We start from the raw sequence: 22,018 nt of genomic DNA on the forward strand, positions 1-22,018 counted from the left end.
TTAAAAACATTAATCTACATAGTCAATAAATTCAAAGTGATACACCCTAGATATATCATAGCAGATAGATGAAAGACAGATAATGAGTTCATCCTGAAAGCAGGCAGAGAAAATTAATATACAGGGGATCATCAATAGAATTAATATAATCAGTTTTCAAAATAATGGAAGTCAAAGTCAGTGGAATAACATACTCAATATGCTGAAAGAAAGAGAACCACAGGCATGAATACATGGGACAGATTGACACATGTCAGAGTGGAGGTGGTGGGGGACTGGTGGACAAAGGTGAAGATATTAGCCAAAGAACATATATGTATAAACCATAGACACAGACAACAGTGAGGTGGAGCCTGGGGGAGGGGAGGAGCTGGGTGCAGATGGGCAAAGAGAGGGGAAATGGTGGACATTTGTAATAGTGTAAACAATATAATAAAAAAGAAAAAGAAATGGAAATTCTATACCTGGGGACACTAATACTTCCAACAATAAGATAAATTATAAAAAAATAATAATCCAAAATTATCTAAATGGCCATTAAAATACTTTTCCTCCTTTCCAACTACAGATAAAAGGTGGAAATAAAAATAAAGGACAAATACATACATGCAGAGGCAGTCCAAGATAGAGACTTAGAAAGCTTGAACTCCCATTGACACATCAAATCTACAGATACATATGGAACAATTTCCTCTGAAGAAAACCTCAAAACTAGCTGAGCAGTTCCTTCACATCTAAAAAAAAACAACAAAAAACAAAAGGCTATATCAAGGCAGGTAGGAAAGGTGAAAGACTGTGTTATGGTAATACCTACTCACAGCACAGCAACACACAAAAGGTAGGGAACTCATGAACCCTAAAGTTCCCTGTGAGGAGCAAAGGCCATCTGTGTTTGAGACAGGCCAGTGAGCCAGGACAAGGGGAATAGGGAAACTGAGACAGAGAGCTGAACCAACTGCAGAGCAATTTACAGCAAATACAAAAGGCCCCTTCCTGGAAATAGCATCTCGGCCTCAGTGTATTCAGCTCCAGACCCAGAAAAGCAGCCAACCAGGTTGGGGACACTAGGGCCAGCTGCAATGACTGAGACCCTGCCCTGTACTGACCAATCGATGGCGACCAAGGCCCTGGAGAAGCACACCTGGAAAACCGATGAATATTCTGCTGGCCTTGGCTGTGTTTCTCAGTGGTTAGACATCAGACTGAGTACCAAAGGGTCATGGGTTAGATTCCCAGTGAATGGCAGTTACCTGGCTTCTGGGTTGTAGGTTCGCACCGCACCCTGAATCGGGGCACATAAGGGAGGCATATGTCTATGTGTCTCTCTCAAATCAATGTTTCTCTCTCCTCCTCCCTCCCTCCCTTCCACTCTCTTTGAAAAAAGCAATGGGATTAACAACAAAACACAAAACAAAAAAACCTCCCCTAAGATTCCTGCCTGAAAGAAAGAGAGAAAGCCATAAGACAAAAGACTCTGGGGCGCAGCCCCCACCATTCCCTTTGCCCCCCCCCCCCCCCCACAGGCATGCATCTCCTAAACTGGGTAAGGGACTCCAGGATACTTGCAACCTGGGGAGTGGCAGCTGGCAGCAGGCTAGTCCCCTGAACCTGACTCCAAGGCTCCCTTTGCTTGACTTCCCAGAGAACTAGAGCATTCCAGTTGCTTCTTCTATGCTACGCTCTTTCTTGTTTTTCTGTCCCATCTTTAATAAATATCCCCTCATAGTCATTTGGACTCCTGTTGTGAAATTTTTCCTGCACATTACTGGCTGGTCCTAGGCAGACCTGCCAATGGCCAAGTCCACTTTCCAGTAACATGTTCATATGTAATAGCTTTCAGTATAATTATAATAGTACTCAATGTTGTCTACCAATTTAATAATCTATGTCACTTGGGTGTTATTTCTATTGATTGTGTTTTCTTTTGGTTGTAAGTTTTCTTAATTATAGTGGAACCTCAGTTCTGAAACATTGAGAAAGCAAACTGACAGCAGATAACCCTCCCCTTACTTGCTCCACTATAACCATGCTCTTGGGTACTGTAATCTTGCTTGCTTCTTGCATCAGCCAACAGTCCAGGCTGCCACATGTATGGAAAGACCCTGAATACCTGAAAGCTTATCATGTATAAAAGAAGGTCAGAACCCAGACGTGGTGCTTAGCCTCTGGAAGGTACTGTGCTGAGCCAGAACCGGTGTGAATAAAACAGTTATTTTCTGAATCTCCCAGTGCCTATGGCTTGTCACTTCCCGCCAGCCTCATTTCTGCCATAACAACATAATTCTTTCAGGAAGGCTGTTCGAGAAATGATCTGTTTGAAAACCAAATCATTTTTCCCATTATAAATAATGTAAAATTGAAAGGAGTTTTGGGGGTAAAATAGAAAATTTAGGGGGAGATAAGCAGGTTTAGAAAAATTTTAGAAATTAAGGGGCCCCATGGATCAAACACAGGGCTATGAAGCTGGGAGAGGGTACATTTCCATAACACAAATGAGCCAGGTGCAATTACATTTCCATAAGACAAGGAGCTGCAATAATGCAATTACATAAGATAAGGGAACTGGGAGTAACAAAAGGTTTATATTTAAAAAATAAAGAAGGAAGAAATCCCAGAAGGAATAGGAGGACAATGAGGGAGGAGGGCCTCACGTGTCCCATGTGAGATTTGACCTTTGAGCTCAGGAGTTACTATATTAACCAATTCAAAAGGGACTATTGACCAATCAGAGGGGATGTCAGGACATAGGGACTTGCAGTTTTTACAAACAGTGGAAACAGCAACTCAGTGGGACTCTTTCACTCCCCATTTGGGAGTCTGTGATATGGACCCTTTCCTGCTCCCCCACGTGGGAGTCTGTGCTTGTTCTTCAATAAATTTCCACCTTTGCTCTACCATCTTCCGTCCATGGATTCATTCTTTGACTCCAACGGGCAAAGAGCCTGGGAACCATCCTGCCCAGGGGAACACCGCATGTTCCAGCCCAAAAATCCCATATCAAATTGAACTAATCCTTTCCAGATGCTCAAAATGATTCTCTGTTTTAATATTTCTTATATACAGTAGATGTCTAAAGTATTTTTTAATTTCTAAATAAACACTTCTTTGCTTAAATTTAATGAATCACCCCCTACTAGCCTTAAAACAAATTTTTCATATTATTGCTGCCTCCAAAATGTTATCACCAGCTAACTGCTTTTCCTTCATCCAAATCAACAACAGATTTTCTACCTATTCAATTGCCTGTGATTGCTGTTTTGTGAGCACTTTCACACCCTTAGCAACATTAGCACTCTTGATGGCCTCTTTATGTTTTAAAATTGTACTAATCATGGATTTCACAAGCAACTAAAGCATTCTCTCCTTTGTTTGTTGCCTGAAAGACACCTTTGTCATGCTGAGGTATCAGCATGAAAGAGTTGTCAGGTCAAAAATCAAAGTTTTGTTTCACATCCCAGACATATTTTTCTGTGAACAATTTGGTCAGGAATTAAATTGTTCAAGATGGGAGACCTCAAAGAAATGAGTTTTAATTGTATTTGCACTATCCTCCCCCATTTAAAAAAAGTATTGTGTGTTTTATGAATTTTTACTTTTTAAGCACTGGAGTTAGTTGTGTGTGTGTGTGTGTGTGTGTGTGTGTGTGTGTGTGTTACTTTCTTTTTTTTCTGGATGAAGTTATAGAATTGGTTTGATTCTGACCACAATTGCTTTTTTAATTTTTTTTGTGGTTGGTTTAGAACAGCCATTATCAAGAGCAAGTTATTTGTACTGTTAACATAAAATACATAAAAACATTCAAACCAGTAAAGAATTTTTGTGAGTTTATTTGAGCCAAACTGCCAACAATTGCCAGGAAGCAGAATCTCAACGGATTGGGATAATGCTCCAGAGAATGGCAGTTTTCCACCTATTTTTTTATACATTGCATCAAAGGAGGAGACATAAGTGGCTTACATTAAATACATTGATGATAGATTAGGGAGGCAGGAGAAAGCAAAGCTGGGAAACCTCTGGGAAAGGATAAAAAGTAAAATGATAGACACATTACTTAGTTGGATACAGGATAGTTAATAGTCAATAATTAACATGATAACAATAACAACGAAGGAATTTATGGTCTTCGTCCTGGTGCCCAGCATTTGGTTGTGCCCAGGGGTCTGGGGAAAAAGGAAAGTTACAAGTTACTCTAACATTTCATAGTTATCTTAGATGCAAAAAGGCAATAGTCTCAGTTAGGGTGAAAATTGACCTCGTCAGGAAAAATACCAGCCTAGAACATGACTACCCACCATAACCGCTTTTAGTTAAAGTTTTCATTTCAGACCATCCTTTGTGGGTACTTTAGGTCTTTAAGTTTGCAAGACTGCCATGCAAGCCTTCCCTGAGCTTGTCAGGTTAGCATGTGGCCCCTTCCGTCCACAGCACTAATGGGGCATAGTTGTCTGCTCAGTGGTTCTCAACCTTCTGGCCCTTTAAATACAGTTCCTCATATTGTGACCCAACCATAAAATTATTTTTGGTGCTACTTCATAACTGTAATTTTGCTACTATTATGAGTCATAACGTAAATATCTGATATGCAGGCTGGTCTTAGGAGACCCCTGTGAAAGGGTCATTCGACCGCCAAAGGGGTCGCGACCCACAGGTTGAGAACTGCTGCCTAGACAGTCTTGCTAGTTGGAAAACAACCTGCTGTGTTTGAGGTCTGGGGATCACTCTACCTACAACTATTAGGCAGTCCTTTCCTGCCATTAAGCAGTTTATTCTCACACAAATACAAATCAATCCTAAACCAAAAATGTAAGTGGTTTCCTCTGCAGTTCTTTTGAGCTTAATGTAGATTTTTTGAGCTTCATCCTTCATCTCTGGTATTTGTTATACAAATTCTAGCTGATTTCATTGCCAACTGAGGTTACTGGCTGGGACCTCTGTTCTTTTCCTCAATGCAGAAAAGATTTTAAGGTCAACAAATATGAAAATAAAGCAAAAATGGGGTTTATTGAAGATACATTCCAAACAAGGAGTGGGCCATTTGAGGGTGGGAGAGAGAGAGAGAGAGAGAGAGAGAGAGAGAGAGACATGGCCCCAACTCCTAGGCTTTAAAGAGGGATTTTCTGGGTGGAGCCTTTCATTTGCATTCAGGGATGATTGACAGAAACTATATTTCTCCTGGGCATGTCTTTACCCATAATGTATGCAGAAAAATTCATGGGGGGGGGGGGGCAGGGTCAAAGCCAAAATGCAAATTTTATTATAATTAGTCCAGGGCCCTAGTAAGGTCATATTGGCAATGAGGTCATGTCATTTTCCTCTGAGCTTGTGCTAAAAGCCAGTTGGCTTGAATGTGCCTACTGGCACTCTGCTGGGCCACGCCTAGAGAGGTGGTCTGAAGGCAATGTTGGTCAGACCCCTGTTCAGGACCCCAGGGCAGGCTCCATCCCAGCCACTCATGTCTAATTTCCTACATAAAAATTTGGGCCCTCCAATCAATGAACTGTATTTCTTAAGTTCAGTCAGACCTTTGGGCTCTCTTTCCCTGCAGTTGGGAATCTCTCTCCAGGCAGTAAACTGAAATAATCAGACCTTATTTGTTTTGTTTTGCTTTACTCATTATTATAAACTGACTAGTGGGCAGTCTGAAACATATTTAAGCTATTTTATAGATATTGTCCAAGTTTCTATATATTTAATGAAAGAAAGATAAGTTTGTTCTCCATTACTTTATCATGCTAGAAAACTGTTATTTCAAAAGATACATATAGTTTTTAATAAAGGGTAAAAAAAACCTGCTTGCTATAAGTTCATACAAGAATGTTTGAGTAGTACAAAGTTTGATAAAAAACAAAACAGATGTTAGGGTCATCGAAAAAGGAATGGATGAGGCCAAAAGGGGTAAAGAATTATGAATTTACTAGAGGCCTAGTGCACGAAACTTGTGCATGGGGGGTGGGGTCCCTCAGCCTTACCTGCACCTTCTCCAATCCAGGAGCCCTTAGGGGATGTCCTACTGAAGGCTTAGGCCTGCTCCCCATGGTTCTCTGCTCTCTGTGCGGCCTGCCTGCTCCACACCACTGTGATGGGCAAGTAGGCCTTGTTGGGTGCTGCCTGCAGGCCACGCTTTTCTGCTCCCGGGTCGCCCTGGTGACTGCCAAGCAAGCCCTGCTGGGTGCTGCCTGCGGGCCACGCTTACCTGCTGGGCTCACGTTGCTGGGGCCACCAGTGTCCCACCCCGGCCACTAAAGGTGCCGCCATCTTTTTTGTGAAATGACGGTTAATTTGCATATTACTCTTTTATTATATAGGATTAGGTCGTCTGGAAAGCAGACGGGCTGAGCCCTGAAATGGTGCCAGCACCCAGGGACAGGGGGTCAGATTTTAAAAGACTCCAGGCAGGCTTTTTCTGGGCAGAGAATTCTCTGGGTGGGTCCTGAGGGGAAAGATAAGTGGAATGTGGTTTTTGCAAGTGCAATGTGGTGTAAGCGAAGGGGAATGTCCCTTGTGAAGTGGCCTAAAGGTCAGTTCCAGGGGAGGGAGTCCATTCAATTACTTGGTCAGACCTGACAATAGAAACATACATACATAAACAGCAGGACAAGGCAAGATTTGGTAATTAGCAACCTGCAAATTTAAATATATATAAAGCAGAAAGTGTTCATTCATTTTAATTAAGAACTAATCATAGAAATTTGAATGAAGGGTTAGTGCAGATCTAAGGAAAGCCCATCAAAGCCATTTCCTTGGTGGAACCAGCTCTAGAAGACAGCAGGCTCAATCTTTCATATTTTAGTGGAAATGAGTTATTCTTTCCCAAGGCGATTGAATACTGTATATAACTCTTATGTGTAGCAGTTCTTGCTCTAATTGTAGGAACTTCAATCAATCATCTGTGTGTTTTGTTGCACCTGAAGGTTTTTTATAGCAGATTTAAGCTACCAGATAAGTTAGCTACTATATTTATTGGAATTCATATTTTATATAGCAACATTTCTTTTATATAAAGTTTTGCAAATTAGTGTCTTTATAGTATCTGAAATGAATTCACTTTATACCTAATACAATAAAAATAACGTCTCCAAAGAGTAAGTGGAGAAAGTCATTTAGAACATCTATTTTTTGCTACTTAGATTTTAAAGCATGAACATATAGAACATACAAATGTCTTGCTTTTAGACATTTAAATGCCTTTTACATCATAAGTTTTTCTCAGAGAATACAGATATTTATAATTTTTTCTGTTCCTTCATTGACAAGAATTTTTCATGGCATAGAGGTAAGTAAAGGAACAAAATGGAACATTGGTAATAATCTGGTCCTTAATAAATCATACTGTATTTCAAGGAATAATAAGCAAGAAGATTGTATATGCCAAAGAGTCACAAATGGATTATGACTTAATAATGCTGTATCTTTCCATTAGCATAATCTTTGTAACATAATGCACTCAGTAAATGTTTATTAAACTTAAATGGTTTTCAGTGAACTAAGCTCTATTAGAGATCTGACTTTGGTTAAGAACAGCCAAGTTCCATGCCTTGAACACTTAATATTTACAGATTATAAACTCAGCAGGAGTCTATACCTGCTGTACTCCTGGATGAATCTCTACATACATTGGACTAAAACTCACCCCCATCCAATATATGCTATTAATCAAACAGTAGGGTTCTGTAGACTCTTTACCCCATTCCTGTTTATAGTCTCTGATTTTCACCCTGACCCAATTTCTACTACGGAAGAGGCCAAAGCTTTGCCAAAATTTTATCATGAAGAGAATTCCTGAAATCTTCAATATTATTTTAATTCTAAAGAGGAATTAATTATTCCTTGAATTTTTTTCAAGTTTATTTCTGTTTTCCATGTACCATGTCAGTATTAGTGCATTTATTCTTATAAGCTACACAAGTAGTCCCTTCATGCCAGGGATCTCCAAGTAATCTAGTTCAGTAAGACTTCAGTGTAACACCAACAAACTGTTTTGGATACTCTGAATTGTTGCTTATTATTATGTAGAACTTAAATAAAGCCAAATACAAAAAAATAGAATAAGTAATTTTTTCTGTCAAAAATAGTTTTAATATAGGTACATTGATTTCCTAAAGATCTGTAGCAAAATACATTCATATTTGTATGTGTGTAATTGTTTTACCTAAAAGTATACCATTTATAAGGCGACAACTTTTTTGATGATATAACAACAATTTTAAACATCTATTATAGGGTCATTATGATCAAGTGTGATGACGGAATGACTTGTACATGGAACTTGAAAACCCACTTTAGGAAGTTAATGGACAGTTTGAGAATATTAGCAAAATAACTTGATCCTATTACTACCTGAGTCTGTTCATCAGTATTAAAGACAATATGTCATATGTTCCTTAAGTAAATGTCAAATTTAATAAATAATTTGATATTTCATGTATCAACATCTGTGATAGAAGTCTCTTTTTCAAGATACTTTAATATGAACTTTGCAATTAGGAAATAAATAGCATAGACTAAATTTTCCAAATTTGTGATTATTCAAGATAACAGCAGAAAAAGTATTAAGGTAAAAAAGTCTTAGAGCAGTCAAGATAAAAATTAAAGAAGTAAAAATAAGTATGTTATATAATTGCATTGAAAACCTATATCCAGTTCCATAAGATGGAAAAATATGTCATGATAGATGACTAAGATTGTATGAGTTAGGTTAATACTAGCTATAATCTGAAATAAGCATAGAATATGAATGGTCTATTTGCTGCCACTTTATGTTGAGTCTAAACCAATAAAGGAGTTTTAGTAAAGTGATTAATATTTACTAAACAACTAAAATAATAAGCAGGCTGGAATCATAAATTTATAAGTATATATTATATATACAATATGTAGATTTTGTATCAGGGAAATATAAATATTTTAAATCAATAAAAAGAATAGTAAAGCCCTGATCAGTTTGGCTCAGTGGATAGAGCGTTGACCCGGGGACTGAGGGGTCCTGGGTTTGATTCCAGTCAAGAGCATGTACCTTGGTTGTGGGTGCATCCCCAGTAGGGGGTGTGCAGGAGGCAGCTAATTGATGTTTCTCTCTCATCGATGTTTCTGATTCTCTATCCCTCTCCTTTCCTCTCTGTAAAAAATCAATAAAATATATTTTAAAAAATAAATAAATAAAAATGAAAAGAATAGTAAATTATTCTAGATCATTTTCCATATATTTGAATAAAGCAAATTAAATTTACATAATCAATTCATACATGAAACCTCTTACTGCCAAGTAGCAAAGAAGCCTTACTTGTTCAAAAATAATTATGGAACTAAAAATAAATATGCATTAATTTTAAATTTATGAACTAAGGCCTACCTAAAGTTATAAAACAATTCAACATTTCCAAAAAAAGCAATGGGTTTTTACATTGTTAAGTATAAAATAATAAATCTACACATAAAATGAATAAAAATAAATGTGACAGTTCTGCAGAGAATCCAGTAAGGGTCTCATTTTTAATGGTATAATAATTAACCATATGTTTGAGACTCACATAAGAATGAACTAAGACACAGATTGCTCCTTCCAGTCATGATAACATAACTGGCCCTTCAATAGTAAGCAAATGAAACATAAGACAAAATATTTGAGACAAAGATGTTTGAATATTTAACATCAAACAGCTGTGGGTTGTATTAATTAAAAAAAGAAAAGTAACAATGGGGCTCCCTATGATTGACCTGCCTTTCTTTTTAAAGGCAGTTTCTGGACTACTTTGCAGGAAGGGTGACTACAAACAAACCACATCAATCTCACTGAGTTGAGATGATAGAAAATAGAATTTTTTAAAAAGGCACAGGGGGCTAGAAATTGTGATCAGAATACCAGAAAAAAGGAAGCTCCAAAATATCAAACAGGCACTGGGATATGAATCCCTTTGATCAGTTACGCAGGCCCAGTGAGAAACTTTAAGAGCCAGGCAAAGAATGACAGGATTGCGGTAGCTGAAAAATTTCCAGAGCTCACAGATGTCAGAGACACTTAAGTTCCAATCAGCCAGATGGAAAAATCCATATTAAACACCCATGCTATTCAGTGGAGATATCATAAGGGTCACACCTCAGATTCATATCTATGCTAGTCCTAGAGTAAAGCATACTATTAATCTTCTCTAACGAATTATAAAATAAACCTCAAAACCAAAACTGGTGCATAAGTAAATATAGTCCTTGCTAGGAGGAAAAATACTGCAAATAGTCCACCTAATATATTATTATAATGTCCATTATCCATTCCAAATTATTAGACATTAAAGAAAGCAGGAAAATCCTAATATATAAAAAGCTAGGTGCCGTCACAACCTAAACAACCGGACAGATGACCAAACAGCAGGGGGGTTTGCAGCAGGGGTGGGGCCGCGGTGGACGCCTATCCACATGCCTGCGCCTGGGCCTGGTTCAAGTCCCGGATTGTGAGAGGGTGAATGAGAATGACATAGGCTAAGGGACCAGCAGGGGGTTAGTGGGGATGGAGTCGATCTTGGATGAGCAGGGAGGTGAGGCTGAGCAGAGGGCAGAGCCCTGGCCAGGAGGTCTGTGGTCTGGGTAAGGCAGCCACAGGAGTGATTAGTCCTGGGGATGACACAGGACTTTGGCGTTGTAGAAAGAATAACTTCAGGCATCGAAGATCAAACTGTAACCCCAAATGTTTTTTTCTTGGATGGTCCAGGTGGTAGTGGAAAAACATATCTTTATAAAGTTTTAATACATTATATTAGAGGTCGTGGTGGTACTGTTTTACCCACAGTGTCTACAGGAATTGCTGCAAATTTACTTCTTGGAGGAAGAACCTTTCATTCCCAATATAAATTACCAATTCCATTAAATGAAACTTCAATTTCTATACTCGATATAAAGAGTGAAGTTGCTAAAACCATTAAAAAGGCCCAACTTCTCGTTGTTGATGAATGTACCATGGCATCCAGTCATGTTATAAATGCCATAGGTAGATTACTAAGAGAAATTATGGATTTGAATGTTGCATTTGGTTGGAAAGTTCTCCTTCTCGGAGGGGATTTTCAACAATGTCTTAGTATTGTACTGCATGCTATGCGATCAGCCATAGTACAAATGAGTTTATAGTACTGTAGTGTTTGGGGGTGTTTCAGAAAGTTGTCTCTTAAAACAAATATGAGATCAGAGGATTATGCTTATAGTGAATGGTTAGTAAAACTTGGAGATGGCAAACTTGATAGCAGTTTTCATTTAGCAGTTCTCACCATGCTACTGAGAAATCTTAAAGTTTCTCACTGGGCCTGCGTAAATGATCAAAGGGATTCATATCCAGTTTTCATTATTGAAATCCCCTGTGAAATGATTTGTAATGGATCTATTATTGAAGCTACTTTTGGAAATACTATATTTATAGATAGTATTAAAAATATATCTAAATGTGTGATTCTTTGTCCAAAAAAATGAGCACGTTCAAAAATTAAATGAAGAAATTTGGGAGATACTTGATGGAGATTTTCACACATATTTGAGTGATGATTCCATTGATTCAACAGATAATGCTGAAAAGGAAAATTTTCCCATCGAATTTTTTAAAAATATATTTTATTAATTTTTTACAGAGAGAAAGGGAGAGGGATAGAGAGTTAGAAACATCAAAGAGAGAGAAACATCAATCAGCTGCTTCCTGCACACTTCACTTCCTACAGGGGATGTGCCTGCAACCAAGGTACATGCCCTTGATCGGAATCGAACCTTGGATCCTTCAGTCCACAGGCTGACACTCTATCCACTGAGCCAAACCGGTTAGGGCTTCCATCAAATTTCTTAATAGTATTACTCCTTCGGGAATGCCGTGTCATAAATTAAAATTGAAAGTGGGTGCAATCACCATGCTACTGAGAAATCTTAATGGTAAATGGGGTCTTTGTAATGGTACCAGATTTATTATCAAAAGATTGCAACCTAACATTATCAAAGCTGAAGTATTAACAGGATCTTCAGAAGGAGAGGTTGTTCTGATTCCAAGAATTGATTTGTCCCCATCTGACACTGGCTTCCTATTTAAAGTAATTTGAAGACAGTTTCCATGATGCCAGCATTTGCAATGACTATTAATAAATCACAAGGACATACTCTAGACAAAGTAGGAATATTCCTACCTGAACCCATTTTCGCACATGGTCAGTTATATGTTGCTTGCTCTCAAGTTCGAAGAGAATGTGATGTTAAAGTTAAAGTTCTAAATACTTCAGCACAAGGGAAATTAGTCAAGCACTCTGAAAGTGTTTTCACTCTTAATGTGGTATAAAGGGAGATATTAGAAAAAGTTTAATCAATTTATCAGTCATTGTTTGTATCAGTGTTGTTTATACATCATGTTTTTGTTGTTTTTATATCCTGTCTTTGTTGTTATATTATGTTGTGATTGTTTATTTATTAATAACTTATATATTATTTTCATATACATTTTACTAATTTTATTTCATTTATGACACTTCTATTATAGAGAAAGGGCAAATAGCAATATTAAAATATTTCCTCTAATTAATTACCTTTTAATCTGCAAAAATTTTGTGCACTGGTCCACTAGTTAAACCATAATTTGGAGAATATCAGCCCATAGGAAAAAAAAACAGAAATAACAGAGAAGACAGAGTTAGCAGACAACATCTAAAAAATCTACACTAATAAAAGAGAATCATGCAAATTGGTGTCACTCCGCTACACCCACCAGCCAATCAGATGAGTATGCAAATTAACCCAACAAAGATGGCGGTTATTTTGCATACACAGGTGGGGAGTGAAGATGGAAGACAACGTAGAAGGAAGCCAAGCACTGCAGAAGGGAGTGAAGCTGTGGAGAAGCAAGCAGGGCTGCGTAGATGGGAGGAAAGCAAGCGGGGCAGCAGAGGTGGAAGCGGAACGAGGCCGCCTTCGCTCCCTTCTCTGCTTCATTCAAGCCACACGAAGCCCTATTCTTGCAGGAATCTTCCTGCAACGGGCCTCTAGTATATTATAAATAAACTTAACTGAAAAAAACACACCAATATAAGTTATAAAAAATGTGAATGGGTTATTGATATCAGATTAAAAGTTGTTGAAGAAAATTCAGTAACTGGGAGGTATAAGAAAACTATTTAAACTAAAGCACAGAGGAGAAACACACACACACACAAGAAAATAAACAGTATTTCAATGATATAAATAAGATGATACTATGTTTTATTAGTCAGAGTTCTCCAAAGAAACAAAACCAGTACAAAAATGTATTATAAGAAATTGACTCACAGAGCCTAAGAAGTCCCATGGACTGCCTTTTGCCAGCTGAAAACCCAGGAAAGCTAGTGGTGTAATTGAGACTGAGTCTGAAAGCTTTGGAATTAGGAAGCCAATTGTGGAAATCCTAGTATAAGGGCAAGAAAAAAATGAGATGGGATGTCCTAGCTCAAACAGTGATGTTGGAAAAAAGGAGTCAATTCCTCCTTCTGTCTTTTTTTGAAATTCAGTCCCCCCAGTGAATTGAATTATGTCTACCCACCTTGGTGAGAGCAATTTACTTTAATCCACTGATTCACATGCCAATCTCATCCAGAAAAACCCTCAGAGATACCAGGAGGAGGAATAATGTTTAATTTGGGCACCCATGGCCTGTTAAGTTGACATATAAAATTAAGCATCACATGTGCACATAATTAGAATCCTAGAAATGGAGGAAATGACAGATATTTGAGGAAAAATTACAAAAATTATACAAAATTGAAAATTATAAACCTATAAGTCCAGGAAATTTAATGAATTCAAAGGAACCTATAATACAAATAAAGACACAGGCACAGAAACATGCACATGTGCAAACACACATTCCCACATACACTTCCTAATTAAATTACTAGAAGACAATGACCAACGTCATCTTGACTGAAATGTGCTAGCCAAAAAACAACTGGGCAACCCATTTAAATTATAAAATTAAAACATTGTCAAATTAGATTTTATATATTAAAGATACATCAGTATTTATAATTAAGTTAATTTAAGATCATTCTGAAGAAGATTGTGTAAGTTTATATGCACATGGTAATTGGAGTGGCCACTAAGAAAAGAACTAAAAAATAATAAGAAAAAAACCAAAGGAATTGAATTGGTACATCAAAAATAATCTATTTAACATAAAGTAACTCACAGAAGAGGAACAAAAGAGGCATCAGTCATATAGAGAACTAAAAATAAAATGCCAATAATTAATTCTACAGTATTAATAGTTACAATTATTAAGAATTGATAAACATTCCAAGAAAGAGGCAGAGATTGTCAGGCAGCATAATATAATAATAATAATAATAATAATAATAATAATAATAACAATAATCAAACTATATATTATGTCTAAAATTGACATGATTTAGACTTAACGTAAAAAATAGGTTGAAAGAAAGGTGATAGAAAAAGATAAACCATGCAAAACAGTAGCAAAGAAGGCTGAAAAGACTATCTTAGTATTAGACATTAATACAAAATATATTATTTTACAACACATAAATATTTTATAATGGTCAATTGGTCAACACATCAGGAAGAAATAACAACTGTAAGCATGTATGCGCATAATAACATAGCCCCTGATTTTGTTTGAAACATGTACTAAAAAAAATACCTAAGGGAAAATGGATTATTGAATAGTACTTGACTTTCAATTAGTGAACACAACATTTTGTCAGAAAATAAAAAGATACAGGATACTTGCTCAACACAATTTATGAAATGAACCCAGCTAGTATCAATAGAACACTCATGCAAACAAGAACAGAATAAACATTTTTTAAGTGCACCTGGAACATTCTCCAGGATAAAACACATGGTTTGCCATAAAACAAGTTTTAGTAAATTATAATTATATAAAATAAATTTTCTGATCAACATAGAATCAAATCAGAATATCATAGCATTAGGGAATAAGGAAAATGCACACACATTTGTGTGTGTGTGTGTGTGGGGGGGAGGTGACTAACACTTCTAAGTAACCCATGGGTCAAGAAAAAGAATCAAAAAGGAGAAATATAGAAATAATTTTTAAAAAAAAAGAATATGAAAACATCACATACCAGGATTTGTGGAATGGAGCTTAAACAGTGCTAAGAATAAAACTAATTTTCAACACCTCTTTAAAAAAGATGAAAGATCTAAACTAAAAATCAAATATTCCAATTTAGAAAGCTAGCAGAAAAAACAATCGCGCCCAAAGGATACATAAGAAAACAATATAAAGATTATAAAGAAATCAATGAAATAGAAATAAATGAAAAAATAAGTGAAACCAAACATTGATTCTTTGGAAAATAGTAACACACCTATGATTAGACTTAAAAAGAAAACAAAGAGAGAGAATAAAATCAACAAAATAAAAACTAAAAAAAGGACACTGTAACAGAAACTAAGTGGTTTATAAGGGAATACAATGAACAATTATATTCTTAAAAATTAAAAAAATTAAATCAAATTAATAGTGTTCATAGATACAAATGACTACAACTGACTTGATAGCAAATACATAAATAAATAGACCCATAAAACATTTTAAAATGCACTAGTAATTAGAAAATTATTTACAAAGAAAAATATAGGTCCAGATAAGTTTACACATGAATTAAGGACATAATTCATAAATATTGTAGGTTTGGTTCCAGTCCAGCATAATAAATTGAGTATTACAATAAAGTGAGTCATAAACTCTTTGCTGGTTGTTGGTATTGCCTGATATTCCTCAGGATTATAGATGCAGAAATTTTTAACAAGGTGGTATCAAATTCAGCAACCTGCAAAGCATGAACAAATATGATTTATCATAGGAATGTAAGGTTGGTATAGATACAAAAGTTAATTAATGTAAAACATAATAAAATAAAAGACAAGAAACTTCCTCTAATCACATACCAAAAATTTGTTAGAATTAGAATGGACAAAACCCATAACACTACCAAAACCAAATGCTGATGATGTGGAGCAATGGAAATACTCATTCATTACTAGTAGAAGTGCAATATTGCATACAGCCAGATTGGAAGTCAATTTTGGCAGTTTTTTTAAAAAAAATGTAGTCATACCATGAGAACCAGCAATCTTGCTTCTTGAAATTATATATATATATACACACACACACACACACACACACACACACACTGAGTGGCCAGATTATAATGATCACCTAACGTTTGTAGGCAAATTAGCTATAATTTCATGCTGAAGTTGCTAGAGGGCCAGATCATTATAAATAGGGAAGCAGGTTGTTTACCATGACAGTAGAAGTGATTTTTTTCTGAAGATATGGCTAAACAACACGATTTAACAGCCTATGAACGTGGGATATATTTGAACGTGAGTGGCCAGATTATTATGACCACCCCATCAATACTTCGTTGGGCCACCTTTTGCTTTCAATACTGCGGCGATTCTTCTTGGCATTGACTCCACAAGATGTTGAAAGGTGATGCGAAGAATCTGACACCATGCCTGATGAATACCACTGTCCAGTTCTGTGAGATGTGATGGTTGTGGAACCAGCTACCTATGGCTCTTTTAACTTCGTCAAACACATGCTCAATTGGATTGAGATCTGATGATTGTGGGGGCCACCTAAGCAAGGTAATGTATCCTTCATGAAAGCACTCCTGCACAATACGAGCACCGTGGCATGGCGCATTGTCTTGTTGAAAGAAGCCACCTCCATTGGGATACTCCATCAATATGAAAGGATGAACTTGATCAGCAATGAAACTCAGGTATGTTGTGCTTTTCAGATGTTGTTCCACATGAATTAAAGGGCCCAAATCATGCCAGGAAAATATGCCCCAAACCATAACACTGCCCCCACCAGCTTGAAGGGTTGTATTCATGCATGTGGGGTGCATGCTTTCATGCTGTTTCCGCCAAATTCTCACTCTGCTATCTGCATGATGCAACTGGAAACGTGATTCATCGGTCCACATGACTTTTTTCCAATGCTTGACTGTCCAATCCTGTGTTCCTGTGCAAATTGGAAATGTTTTATCTTGGTAACTACAGATTGAACAGGCCTTCGACTTCCGTATCCCATACGATGCAGTGTATGGCTAATTTGCCTACAAACGTAAGGTGGTCCTAATAATCTGGCCATTCAGTGGTTGTGTGTGTATGTGTGTGTGTGTGTGTGTGTGTATCCTATCTAATAATAGACAAACATGGTAATTAACCATACCTCCGTTACGCTTCTCATTGGCTAATCAGCAGGATATGCAAATTAACTGCCAACAAAGATGGCGGCCGGCAGCCACACAGCTGAAGCGAACATGAGGCTTGCTTGTTCCAGTGATGGAGGAAGCCAAGGTTCCCCGCTTGCCGTGGCCCAGCACTGAGCTACTGAAGCAATAATGTTTCAATTATAGAAGCTAAACAAACCCCAGATACCTGCTTTCAGCCAGCCGGGGCCTCAGAGCTTAGAGCGCCGGTGATGGCAACAGAGTTTCAATTATAGAAGTTAAACAAACCCAGATACCTGCTTTCAGCCAGCCATGGCCTCAGAGCTGGAGCCAGGCTTCAGAGCTGGAGCCGGCTCTCAGCTCCAGTAACAGCTATAGAAGGTAAATAAATCCAAGAAAAAAAAAGAGGCTGGGAGCTTCAGTTGCCCACTAGCATGAAAACGGCCCTCAGCCCCTCACCCAGACTGGCCAGGCACCCCAGTAGGGATCCCCACCGTGAAGGGGGTGTGACCAGCTGCAGACAGTGATCAGTCCATCATCCAGGCTGTCCAGGCACCAAAGCGGAACCCCCAACCTGATCTAGGACACCCTTCAGGGCAAACCTGCCGGCCCCCACCCTTGCACCAGGCCTCTATCCTATATAGTAAAAGAGTAATATGCAAACTGACCCTAACAGCAAAAAGACTGGGAATGACTGGTCACTATGACACACACTGACCACCAGGTGGCAGATGCTCAATGCAGGAGCTGCCCTCTGGTGGTCAGTGCGCTCTCACAGGGGGGAGCTCTGCTCAGCCACAAGCCAGGCTGATGGCTGCCAGTACAACAGTGGTGGTGGGAGCCTCTCCTGCCTCCTCAGCAGTGCTAAGGATGTCTGACTGCAGCTTAGGTCTGCTCCCCACTGGCCAGCGTACATACCCCAAGGGCTCCCGGGCTGCCAGAGGGATGTCTGATTGCCATCTTAAGCCCAATCCCCTGGGTAGCTGGCCTAAGCCAGCAAGTGGTCACCCTTGAGGGTTCCCAGACTGTGAGAGGGCATAGGCTGGGCTGAGGGACCCCCTACCCCCGAGTGCACAAATTTTTGTGCACCAGGCCTCTAGTATATATATATAAAGCATAATATGCTAATTAAACTGGACAGCCAAATGACCTTCTGGACTTCATTCTGGACGTCCTGGTTCAAACCATGGCAGTGGGGTATGAGGCAGAGTTGGTTAGGGGCGATCAGGCAGGCAGGCAACAAGTTAGGGGTGATCAGGCAGGCAGGCCAGTGGTTATGTGTGATTAGGCAGGCACGTGTGCAGCTAGGGGCATCAGGCAGGCAAACAGGGTGTTGGGATGATAAGGCAGGCAGACAAAGTGGTTAGGGGTGATCAGGCAGGCAGGCAGGTGAGCAGTTAGGAGCCAGCAGTTCTGGATTAAGAGATTTATGTCCAACTTCCAGTTTAGGATATCCCCCAAGGGGTCCCAGATGTGAGAGGGTGCAGGCTGGGCTGAGGGACACCCCACATGAATTTCATGCACTGGGCCTCTAGTCTATACTAACAAAAGGGTAATATGCTAATTAGACCAGAGACCTTATGGGAGACCTTCCGGATGTCCTTCCAGACAAAGCCATAGTGGCGGGGCCAAGACAGAGGCAGTTGGGGGCGATCAGGCTGGTGGGGGGGGACATTTGGGTGCGAGCAGGCCAGAGGAGGGGCTGTAAGGGGTGATCAGGCTGGAAGGGGAGCAGTCGGGGGCGATCAGGAGAGCAGGAAGAGTGGTTAGGGGCAATAAGGCAGGCAGGCAGGCAGGTGAGTGGTTAGAAGCCAGTGGTCCTGGATTGTGAGAGCATGCAGGGATTGGGCATAAATCAGTAGTCAGACATCTCCCAAGGGGTCCCAGATTAGAGAGGGTGCAGGCCAGGCTGAGGGACACCCCTCTGTGCATGACTTTTGTGCACCAGGCCACTAGTCTACACTAATAAAAGACAAAGATGATAATTGACCATACCTTCGCTACACCTCAAGGCACGCCCACCAGTCAATCAGAGTGACTATATGCAAATTAACCCAACCAAGATGATGGCAGCTGGCAGCCACGAAGCTGGAGTAAGCAGGAGGCTTGGTTGCTCAGGCGATGGAGAAAGCCAAGCTTCCCGCCAGCCCTGAGCCATCTGTTGCCTCCACAAAAGGCAACAAAGTTTCAATTATAGAAGACAAATAAATCCCAGATACCTGCTTCCAGCCAGCCTCCACTGGGAGCTTGGGAGGCTAGAGGTTGTGGCCAGCCTGAAAACAGCAATCAGCCCCTCACCAAGGATGGCCAGGAACCCCAGTGGGGAACCCCACCCTGAAGGGGCTGTGGCCAGCCTGCAAACAGCCATCAGCCACTCACCCAGACTGGCCAGGCACCCCAGCAGGACCCCCCCCCCACCCTGAAGGGGGTGTGGCCAGGCAGAAAATTGCCCTCAGCCCCTCACCCAGGCTGGCCAGGCACTCCTTTATAATAAAATGGTAATATGCAAATTGACCCTACCAGCAGAACGACGGAATGACTGGTCACTATGACACACACTGACCACCAGGGGGAAGATGCTCAATGCAGGAGCTGCCCCCTGGTGGTCAGTGCGCTCCCACAGGGGGAGCTCTGCTCAGCCACAAGCCAGGCTGATGGCTGCCAGTACAGCAGTGGTGGTGGGAGCCTCTCCCACCTCCTCAGCAGCACTAAGGATGTCCGACTGCAGCTTAGGCCTTCCCTCCGCTGGCAAGTGGACATCCCCTGAGGGCTCCTGGGCTGCCAGAGGGATGTATGACTTCCGGCTTAGGCCCAATTCCCCAGGGAGCGGGCCTAAGCCAGCAGGTGGTCATCCCCCGAGGGGTCCCAGACTGTATGAGGGCACAGGCCGGGCTGAGGAACCCCCCGAGTGCACAAATTTTTGTGCACCGGGCCTCTAGTCCTATCTAATAAAAGACAAATAGGGTAATTAACCATACCTCCGCTACGCTTCCCATAGGCTAATCAGGGCGATATGCAAATTAACTGCCAACAAAGATGGCTGTTAATTTGCATAGGTAGGCACAATGATGGGAGGCGAAAGGGGAAGGACGAAAGAAGCCGACTGCCTCTGATGGAACCCAGGTGGCAGCCAAGAGCCGGAGAACCTGGCCACCTTTGTGATCGGAGAAGCCGGGCCGCCTTCGCGGGCTTCTGTGATCAGAGAACTGGGCCACCTTTTCTGGCCCTGGGCCAGTAATTGGAGAAGCCAGACGGGGCAGGGAAGAGGCTTCTTAGATCACTGATCACCAGTGATTGGAGAACACCCAGAGACGGGGCCAGAGGCTGGGCTGCATTGCTGCCTGGGGACGTGATCCAATCCCCCAGGGCAACGCAGCCAGGCCCCAGAAGGAGACCCAGGGGCCGGGACTGCGAAGCTTCTGGGGCAGGCGATCTGGTCCCTGGGGGCGATGCAGCCAGGCCCCAGAAGGAGACCCATAAGGAGACCCAGGGGCCTCCCAAGAGGAGAGTCTCCGTGGTCAGACGGTGTGGTGTCGGGACACGAATAAAGACGGAGGTGACTCAGATGCCTGGCCGAGGCGTTAGGCCAGTGAGCAGGGCCTTTCAGTCCGGACTCGGGGTGGGGGTGGGATGAGGGAGGCGAGCAGGAAATAGAGAACTACAACTCCCAGGAGGCTTAGCAGTCGGGGCCTGGGTGCCTGGCAGTGAAATTGGATGGGGCCTGTCCTTTTGCACTTGAAGAGGCTTGCAAGGTTGGAAGTTCTGTGCTGGGAGCCAGGGAGAAATGGAGCTGGAGCAGAGAGAGGGGTCCATGGCAGCCATGGGCTTTGAGGAGTTCTCAGCACCTCCTGGCTCAAAGCTGGCGCTGCCTCCGCTGTTCGGTGGTCACATCCTGGAGAGTGAGCTTGAGACCGAAGTGGAGTTCGTGTCTGGGGGTCTGGGCAGTTCCAGCCTCCAGGAGCGAGACGAAGAGGAGGATGCAGCCCAAGGCCTGCGGCGGTGGCGGTGCCAACGGGAACTCAATCGCAGGAAGTACCAGGCACTGGGTCGGCACTGCAGGGAGATCGAGCAGTTGAACGAGCGGGTCCTGAACAGGCTCCATCAGATACAGAGGATAACACAGAGACTCCAGCAGGAGCAGAGGTTCCTGATGAGGGTGCTGGATTCCTATGGTGACGACTACCGGGCCAGCCAGTTCACCATGTTACTGGAGGATGAGAGCAGCCAGGGCACAGACGCCCCCACCGCAGGCAACGCTGAGAATGAGCCTCCAGAGAAAGAGGGGCTGTCCCCACCCAGGAGAACTCCAGTGCCCACAGAAACCAGCAGCCTGGCCCCTGGCGAGGGGCCCAGCAGTTGGAAGAGGCGGCGAGTGCCACGGGAAGGGCGCCGGGCGGGAGTCATGCTGACTCCGGAGCTGGCCCCCGTGCAGATAAAGGTGGAGGAAGACTTTGGCTTCAAAGCGGTCTAGGCTCTGGACTCAAGTTGGTTTCCTCGGGGGCCAGACAAGCTGCTGCCCTACCCCACCCTAGTCAGCCCCCCCTTTGACTGACCCCCCAATAAACAGACCCCATTCTCTCCTCGGAAAAAAAAAAGCTTATAGAGGCATGCTTATAGGATCAAATAGTATAAATATAGATGTAACAGGACAATAAAAAGAGAACCTAACTATGATGACTGCCTGAATGCTGCCTCTGTGTCATTCCTTCTTCGCCGACTCCGTCCACACCTTTGGGAACCCCTGGACCTGTTGGGGCTGGACCCCAACATTCCTCTTCTTATAAGGACTTCAGTGAGAT

At 41.2% G+C, this 22,018-nt stretch overlaps 1 pseudogene; it reads left to right on the top strand.

Moving 5' to 3' along the window:
- Window positions 1-21,003: 21,003 nt before the first annotated feature.
- Window positions 21,004-21,690, top strand: LOC139002077 (TCF3 fusion partner pseudogene; annotated as a pseudogene).
- Window positions 21,691-22,018: the final 328 nt, after the last annotated feature.

Source organism: Myotis yumanensis, unplaced genomic scaffold, assembly GCF_028538775.1.
Source record: "Myotis yumanensis isolate MYYU_CA2020_CCGP unplaced genomic scaffold, mMyoYum1.0.hap1 SCAF_2, whole genome shotgun sequence".
Taxonomy (NCBI): domain Eukaryota; kingdom Metazoa; phylum Chordata; class Mammalia; order Chiroptera; family Vespertilionidae; genus Myotis; species Myotis yumanensis.